Source organism: Enhydra lutris, unplaced genomic scaffold, assembly GCF_002288905.1.
Source record: "Enhydra lutris kenyoni isolate GAN:26980312 unplaced genomic scaffold, ASM228890v2 scaffoldscaffold5, whole genome shotgun sequence".
In the NCBI taxonomy this organism is placed as follows: domain Eukaryota; kingdom Metazoa; phylum Chordata; class Mammalia; order Carnivora; family Mustelidae; genus Enhydra; species Enhydra lutris.
In genome coordinates this window covers 29,591,971-29,601,568 of record NW_019154089.1, presented here as the reverse complement: position 1 = coordinate 29,601,568, position 9,598 = coordinate 29,591,971, and the positions used below count along the sequence as shown (strand labels likewise).

At 40.0% G+C, this 9,598-nt stretch overlaps 1 pseudogene; it reads right to left on the bottom strand.

Annotated features, from left to right (window-relative positions):
* Nucleotides 1-494: 494 nt before the first annotated feature.
* Nucleotides 495-975, bottom strand: LOC111141271 (annotated as a pseudogene).
* Between the last annotated feature and the right edge of the window lie 8,623 nt (nucleotides 976-9,598).

Genomic DNA, 9,598 nt, shown 5'->3' with positions numbered 1-9,598 from the left:
GAGAAGTTAATTAACTACAGTTGACAAACAGTATGGGTTTAAACTGCGTGAGTCCACTTATATGTGCATTTTTTCAATAAATACAATATAGTACTATAAATGCATTTTCTCTTCCTTATGATTTTCTTAATAAAATCTTTTCTCTAGCTAGTGTTATTTTAAGAACACAGTATGTAATACATATACAAACTATGTGTTAGTCAAGTATTTCTGTTATGAGTAAGGCTTCCAGTTAACAGTAGGGTATTAGTAAAGTTTTGGGGCAGTCAAAAGTTATACCTAGTTTTTTGACTGTGAGGGAGATCAGCACCCCAACCCCATGTTACTATTCAAGGTCAACTGCATATGTAAGTTAGAATTACTTCTCTTTATTATTATTTCTTTATTTTTTATTTTTTTGCTTTAAATTTTTTTGGGGGAAAGGACACTACACTTCTACTCAATTAAGAGAAACATTTTTACAGTCTTGAGGTCTTTTATTTTCTTTACATTTATCATGCCATGAATTCATAGGGAATGGGTTCCAACAGTTTGGGCTCCTTTCCATTGATTCCCATGAAATGTGCTTTTCTGGGTGCAGCAGGCTGACGCTTCAGTTGAACCCAGGTATCTTTCTCTTTGGCTTCCTTCTTTTTCTGATCATTTTCCTTCACACACTTCGGGAAGCTATCTCGGCTCTTTGAATGTTTAATATGTGCAATGCGTACATTAATTCTCTTGGCAAGGAACTTACCCTTAACTTGTTTGTTTATAACAATGCCAACAGCATGCTGAGTAACATTGTAGACTCTTCCATTTTTGCCATGGTAACATTTGTGGGGCATTCCCTTTTGAACAGTGCCCATTCCCTTGATGTCCACAGTATCACCTTTCTTGTGGATTTGCATATATGTGGCCAAAGGAAAAACTCCATGTTTTCTAAAAGGCCTAGAGAACATATAACATATATGTCCTCTTTCCCTTTGTGTTGGTCATTTTGGCCAATTACTGGAAGATGGCGGTTCCGCATAAGTTAGAATTACTTCTACTGAAACTAGGAGAATATACAGCTGAGAATGTTAAAGCAAAGACTTACAAACTCTTTCTTTAAAGAGCCAGATAATAAATGTTTTATAAAACATTTTTAAAGTTTTTAAAAAAGTTTGCTTATTTAATTTCTACACCCAACATAGGACTCAAGCTCACAACCCTGAGATCAAGAGTTGCATGCTCTTCCAACTAAGCCAGCCAGGCACCCCAGATAGTAAATATTTTAGACTCCATAGGCTATAAGGTCTCTGCAGGATAGACTAACTCCACCCTTGTAGGATGGACATATCCATAGATAGTATGAAGACAAAGGTGTGGCTGTGTTCCAATAAAACTTTGTGTATAAAAAAGGGCATTGGACTAAATTGGCCCTAACAGTTTTCTGAAACCTGGCTTTAAGCAATGCTTCTCAAAGTATCTGAAACAAATAACTAGTTCACTTCTTCCTCTAATTTCTCATATATCATGGATTGGTACTTTTGTAAAATATGATAAAGAGTTAACAGAAGATGAAGTAAAAAGATATGTATATATATAACAAAATATATATATATATGTTCAAAAGTCTTTTGTTAGATTCAGTAGACATAAAATCACTCCATCAAACTGTTATGAAATTTATAAGACCTTTCAAATTCTGTACTTAACATGAACCAGTAACAAATAGCCATGGAATGGCACTATTTTATGATTGACATTTTGAGCAACCATGCTTTAAAGATTAGGCTATCTATTATCTCACCTAGAAATAAATCCAGGAGTGATCAGGGTCAACTACCTAATCGTGTTATCAAGGACCAAGACCTTTCTACCCCTCATCTTGTGATCCTCAGCATTGTCTCTCTTCTTGGTTCAAGATGGTAGCCACAGTCCTCACTGCATTCTCATGGAACAACTTCCAAAGCAAGAGGGCAGAAGGAAAGGCAAAAAGTGTTTCCACTTGGGCTACTAACACTTTTATTAGGCCCCGTAAACTTGCCCCAAACAGCAGTCTGTTCCTGTGTTTCTCTGGCTATGGATAACATGACATAACTACACCAGTCTCTAGGAAAGGGTCGTAGAGATCCCATGGTTGGCTTAATCAAACTATGATTTGTCCCCTCAGGCTGGACCCAGAGCCACCTGACCTAAATTAGGACTTTTTAAACCAAGATGGATGCCAGCTCCAGGAATGTGTTTAAGGAAACCTTGCTATTTGTTTATGTTCTGGGCCTGCAGTCCTGATTTATTCAACTTACAAACTGTACTCCTTCTGTTCTAGTAGAAGGTTTTCCTTCTACATATGGTTTTGGCTTTATGATCTTTGTCCTGTTAATCATTTGTATGAAGCTTTAAAACTTATAATGTGCTTTCATGTGTATTATAAACTTTGTATGTCAAAGCTTACATGTTTGAACTAATATTATGTCAGAGGGTAGAATTTCAACCCACTGATGATGCTTGAGATCGTACAGCAAGAAAGGGCAACATGAGGGACACCTGGGTGGCTCAGTTGGTTAAGAGGCTGCCTTCGGCTCAGGTCATGATCCCAGCGTCCTGGGATCGAGTCCCACATTGGGCTTCTTGCTTGGCAGGGAGCCTGCTTCTCCCTCTGCCTCTGCCTGCCACTCTGTCTGCCTGTGCTCGCTCTAGCCTCCTCTCTTTCTGACAAATAAATAAAATCTTAAAAAAAAAAAAAAAGAAAAAAAAAGAAAGGGCAACATGAGAGCTCTGGCCGAGGGCTTCTGGCACTCTTCAGTGAGTTCTCCTTGAGGTATTTGACCATTTGCTCTGTGCTGATCAGTCAGTAACATGAAAACCATGGTCAGCTAATCTTGGCAAAAGGTCAACACAGATGATTTTTGGGGTGAATAGACTGGTTGTGTCACAGAAATGATCTATTTTTGACCATGCTGAAGGGGATGGTCTTCTGTAGGGTGACCAACTATCTTGATTTACTTGAGACTAAGGGACTTTCCGGGATGTGAGACTTCCAGTTTTAAAGCCAGAACAGCTCCAGTTTCTCATTTTAAAACAGAGAAAGTCCCAGGAAAGCTAGGACAATTTGGTCACCCTACTTCCTGGCCTCTGTCTACTCTCAAAATATGCTTTAGTGCATTTTTTGCCAGACTAACTTCACAGGCCCCTACTTTTCCCAGCGAATCCATATACAATGCATCTAGCTTTGTCTTGTGAATGGCATTTTTCCCCCCACAATTAAAATATCTAAATTAAGAGAACCACAGATACAACTGAGATATTCTTTGCATCTCCCACAGCTTTCATGATTTCCATGGGAATATTTTAGAAATATTTTTTCCTTGATTGTGAAGAGAAGCATGCAGGAAGACCTTGTCAACTTTTATTTCTGCTTTCTTCTTTCATATCTACTACCAAGTCCCACATAGGCACATCGTACCGGGTCTTAGAACCCACTCGTTGAGCGGAATGTATTTGAACATGATTCAGCCTTTCGTTATCTACTCCTTAAACTACTCTCTATTAGAAATTACCTAGGGCCGTTTAAAAAATGAAAACAAATAACAAATTCCTGGGCCCTACGCTGTGCCTGTACGCTATGTCTCTCCTTCCGGTGAGAGTACGTAGGAGATGGAGTAAGGGTTTGGAGCCCAGGGACCTTTACCTCTCACAAAGTTCCCCAGGCATTCCTGACATGCTGCCAGCTTCAAAAGCAACTGGCTAGGATATGTCATTCAACCTGAGTGACAACTAAAATTGTAATTATGCTGCTAAAAGAGAACCTTATGAAATCGCAAAATTGCTCATTTGTGCCTTTCTTCCTTTCTCTCCCCCTCTTTTCCTTTCTTCCTTCTTTTCTTCCTTTTCTTCAGTGGTAGCAGTTCACACGAATGTTGGGGGCCATTTTAGGAAATGTTTGTGGAATGACTCTTAGAAATCTTTGAAGTAAATTTAAATATGCCTTCTAAAAATTCGGGCTATTTGCCACTTCGTGTCTGCAGGGATTTGAAGCTTGAACAAAAGCTTGAAAAAGTTGAACCCCAGGTTTATTCCTAGCAAGGGACATTTCAGGCTGCGTTATTCTTCCACTGTCATCGTTCCTCAGGTCTTTTCCTTCTCCTGCCTTCATAGTCCTCGCCACCTGAAAATCCGAGGACAGAGATATGATTTACATTGCTCATTAGGCCACTGGTCTCTTGGCTGAACCAGGCAACAGGAATGAAAATTAGTGACAAATCACAGCCTTGCTTTTTCTAATATGACAAAGGCAAGCCCCATAGCTGTAAGAGTTCTCATTAGGGCCTCTTTAACTGCTCAGACTGATTCTATTTTTTAAGCCACCAGAATAGTTAATACAATGTGTGGGACAACACTATTTCCATTGGGGCATAATCAAAAAGGAAGCTACTTTCCGTACTTTCTTTAATCTCTCTCCTTACATCAACCTGAAGCAGTGCAGGGGACCCCCTGGGATTCCTGCTCATCAGCCCCGCCTCTGACAAAAGGGAGATTTTGCCTAGACAGTTCCAAAGAGTCCTGATTCAAAGGTAAAACAATTAGTACACATTAATCATCACAAGGATGGTACGAAAAGCGTAATCCTCTTAGAACTGGAACAAATTAAACTGAAAGTAGCAGTATAAAATAAAGCAAAAAAAAAAAAAAAAAAAGACCCCACAAATGCAAGGAAGATGAGAGGACACTGCTCTGAAGTCCCACATCTCACTGCCAAAGAGGGTCCCCAAGTATCTGCTATCTTTGGTCTTGATACAAACATTACCCTGCCTTCCTCAGTTGCCTGTAAAACCCAAAAGCTCTTCAGGCAGGGACCACGTAACCATCGCCTCACAAACCTAGAAGGTTTGTGAACACCTGGGAGATGCAGTTCCACAGTCTGATGTCAGATGGATTTTCTAAAGGTGGAAAGTTGCCTGAAAAGCCTGACATCGGCCCACAAAGAACTTCTCTAAGGAGAGAGAAAACTATTCCTTTTTTTTTTTTTTCCTAAATGATCTTTGCTCAAATTTCCAAATGAGGCCAGCCCCTGAGCCAAAGTTTGATTTAGGCAAGGAATGTCTGCCTCCCTTACACACCACTCTATGGTTCTTTTTTTTCTCTCTTTTCTGGGCTTTAGCCTATGAGGTGCGAACTATCTGGGAAGAAAAGCCACAAGCTACCAAAAGTAACCCTGCTTTCACACCCTATAACAGCTGGAAGGCATGTAGGGTGTGTCGACCAATGGGAAAGATACAAAGATATCAAGCACCAACCAGAAAGATACAAAGACACTAAGTACTTCTAATTACACATTTGTACCCTTTGGTATTTTTCTTTGTTCTGTCTCCATCCCTCCATCCTTTTTACACTTTCCCAGGTTCCCAGCCATATCCCAGTACCCCTTGTCATAAAGACAGTCATTTCTAATTAGTATCTTTCTTCTTTGAGCCAACAAGCCTCGTTTGCTCTGGATCTTCAGAGTATCTGAGCAGTGACTGGGTACCAAGAAACTCATGAGCTTCTCTCTTGCTCTCTCATAGCACAGATGATGAATTATTATGTTAGACAACTTCTTTCTTACAAAAATTAGGATAAGATGGATCAACGGGAATGAAATGAACAGAGAACCCATCCTATCACTGAAGATGTATGGAACTGGCTATTTTATTTGCACATTAAAAGGGAATTAGAAAGGAGAGGATGGTTTTTAAAACAAGGGATTTGTTTTAAACAAGGTTGTTAAAAACAAGGGTTTTTAAAACAAGGGTGGACTTTCATGACAGTGTGGGAACTACTGGAGACAGATGTATCTTCCCAGAACCCTTATATCCCAGCTTATGAAGTTGGAACCTCTTCCAGATATAATCAGGTTTTATCTACTGTGAGGGGAACCCAGTTTACAAATTCAATTCCTCTAATTTATTTCGAAGTTCATGTTGCTAAATAAATGCCCAAGATTTTAAACTCTCTGTCTTTGTTCTCACCTTTTCCCACTTTCTTCCTCTCAGTATATCTCCACTAGCAACAAATAACGTGATGCTAGGAGGAAGGCCAAGTAGTCATTGGCCTCGGTTGAGACTCACGCTTGCAAACTCCCCAGAGTCCTCCTATCTCAGTGCTGTGTGTCTGTAGGACATATTAGGGAGGCGTTTGGTTTACCCGCCCATGGCAGAGTTCAGGTCATGTGATTATGAACTTTGTGCCCTTTCCAAAATGGAAAATATTCAGTTTTTGATGAGATTATTAGCTTTCCTCCTGTCCGGGTCCAACAAATGAAAACCAGATTTGCATGTATAAATAACAATCAAGCGCTGAAATGATTTATTTAGTAAAGTTACTGTTTTGGAAAATAAATCGATGTATCGTGTCAAGATCCAATCTGCCTTTCACTCACATGGCAAGGGAGACTTCTCCAGGGTCTACTAGAAAAAAAAAAATGTTGGGATCCTATTAATAGTTCACTCCTGCCACGTGAGAATTATAGTGGAATCCAGCTATGACAATAAAAGCTCGAGATAATGTTTCCGAGAACATCCTGATAGTAGTGTGTGCTATTTCTTATTGTATTCAAGATACACATGAATAACTCTCCCCCAGAAGGAAAGGAAACAAAGCAAAGGGCCACATATTTTCCCACTGTGTAAATTTCCTTCCTCAAGTAGAAATAGTTAAAATTGGAAGGCAAATCCTACGGTCATTACATGTCAGAACGCTGACATGGTGACAACTTCAAAGGCGTGTCGGGCTACACTTGGCGTGCTCTTTTTAAAAAAGACAATAGGCATTGAAAATTAAGCACTGCATCAAAGCCTTCCAACTCTATTGAGACAAGTCTATGGAAAACTCAAACCAAGACGCAGGGCTGTTCCTGCGTAAATTATGTGGAGGGTTCGATGCACGGGAATTGCATTGTCTAAGATGCTCTGGAGACAACATACAACTCTGATCTGAGTGGCATGTCAGAGCTAATGACTACAGCTAGTAGGGGAACCATCTGCAGCTAATTTTCGTCATCCTTGTGGCATTAAACTAAGGCTTGTAATTTGAATCAACTCTATAAATGCTCAGGGACCTCACTGTGATGCCATTCAATATACAGTGGGCTTGGATAGTGGATAGTGCCAACCCCGAACCTGTATGAGGTCCAAAGACCAGAAGGTAGAATGGACCAGAGGGAAAGGCCAGGCTTTAGACCAGTCCCAGCTCTGTTATTTGCCAGATGAATGGCTTTAGATCAATTGTTTAATTTCTTTAATTCCTGTTCAGTTTCTTTATTTGCAAGATGGAAACAGTAATAGCTGGCTTCCAGGAGTAGTGAGAAAATCCAAAACATTGCATTACATGGTGGGGACTTGACAAATGCTACCATTTATTTATGTACTTACTTATTTGCTCACTTTATTTACTTACTATAACACCTAATGCATCTCTCTCTCTCTCTCTCTCTTTTAAAAGATTTTATTTATTTGACAGAGAGAGCTAACATGAACACAAGTAGGGAGAGACAGAGGAAGAAGTCGATTCCCTACTGAACAGGGAGCCTGACGCTGGGCTTGATCCCAGGACCTTGAGATCATGACTTAAGCTGAAGGCAGATGCTTAACAGAATGAGCCAGCCAGGCACTCCTGTAGAGCCTAATGCATCTCTATACAGCAGTGATTCTTAATCTGTGGTCCAAAGACATATGAAGCCTAAACTCACCCACCACCACTGAAATTATATGCAAAGTCTTATGGTCTATGATCAAAAGAAATGTTAAAGTCACCACTTTCTGATTTGGCTTCACCTATGTGTGGCTCCTACAGCATGGAAAGAAAAAATAAAAACAATTTGCGATTCTTTCCTTGTTCAATATATGCTATACCTAGTTGTCTTCTAAAGTACAGTTCTGTGTGTGTCTGGATATGTGGGTGTTCACATGGACATTCATGCTTGTGGGTTTGGGGAATGCTAATTTTATAATAAACCACAAGTTTACTGAGAAAAGAAAGAACAATTGTGAGACCAAAAAAGTTGATGACAGATGTACACATAGAGAGAAGCCTGGGATACTGTGGGAAGAACACCAAGGAAGGAAGCAAAGGGGATGTGGAGAACAGAGCTCAGGCAATGAAGAGAGCCCTTTGGGGGTCCATTTTGCCAGACACTTAGCAGACACAGAACCCCAATGGACTTGAGGGAGGGTTGTTACTAGGAATGTATGATTGGGTGCTAGATACAGAAAGGGTATTTAGAGAGTCAGCAGGAAAGAATATATGTTATCATTAAAAGACACACCACACCAAGTTCTGGAAGAGAGAAACAAATGCCCAAGCTAGGGACAAATTAAATAAATTAGATAAAATAAGGGATAATTCAATAGGCAAAAGACTCAGAGATTCTGAAAAAGAAGAGAAACTCATAGACCCGTTGCTTCTGAGTTCAGCTGACTTTCTTTGATTGAGATGCCAATGGTTACCTTGTTCTAGGGCCATGCCATGTTTGGTGCACAGTGATGAGGCAGGGTAAGCATGTCTCAACATGCTGGCTAGGGAATGAAGTCAAGGACTTGAGTTAAAAAATACACATATGTGTGTATTCATATACACATACACATATATGCATACATACTTGTGTAGAGTGTATTACTCAAGTTTTTTTTTTTTAAGATTTTATTTATTTATTTGACAGAGAGAAACAACACATACACAGGGGTGGGAGAGGAAGGAGCAGGCTTCCTGCTGAGCAGGGAGCCTGATGCAGGGCTCGATCCCTGGACGCTGGGATCATGACCTAAGCTGAAGATATCCCCTTAATGACTGAGCCACCCAGGTGCCCATTACTCAAGTTCTTGACCAAAATTCTTGAGCTTCCCTTCTGCAGGTTATAGCTGTGTGAGTGCATATGCACGTATATAAATACAGCGGCAAACATGCCTTCGTGTTTACTATTTGCTAGGCACTGTGCAAAGAATTTTAAAGCTCATCCCCATTTAATCTTTAAAACAACTGTATGAGATAGGCATTGTTATAGGTTTCCATTTCATAGAAGAAGAAACCGAAGCATACTAAGGTGATTTCCCCGAGATCACACACTCGGTAAATTCTTAAGTTGGGACCTCAACTGAACAAAGGTGATGTTGGAGACTGCAGTATAAACTGCTATACTATGTAGATACTCCTAGGGAAAATCGAGTCTTTTTACAAAATGCTAGGGTGATAATTTAAGCAGCAGCAGAAGAGCAGGGGACTCAGGTTTGAGGTTTGAGGCCGACTCTGAGTCTCATGGAAACATTTCAAAACACACCCCAATGTGAAGGTATGACCTCTTAACCTTGTGCTGTGCTCTGCCATGTTTTATTACTTCTCTGTGTACATAGAACTCTAAATGGAGAGGAGAGGTCAGCTTAGGAAAGGAGCATAAAATTATGGAAAGCCCTTTTATTTTTTCTACACTAGTCCCATAGGTCTGAGAAAGTCAAGGACTTGATATTTACCACTCGTTGGCTCTAAACAAAAGAAGATCCACACTCAGAACACAAAACAGAAGGAAATGAAATTCAGGACCTCCCAGCCATCTTAGTGATGTGGAAGGACATGCTGGAGCTCATCTTTTTTTTTTTTTTTTTTTAAG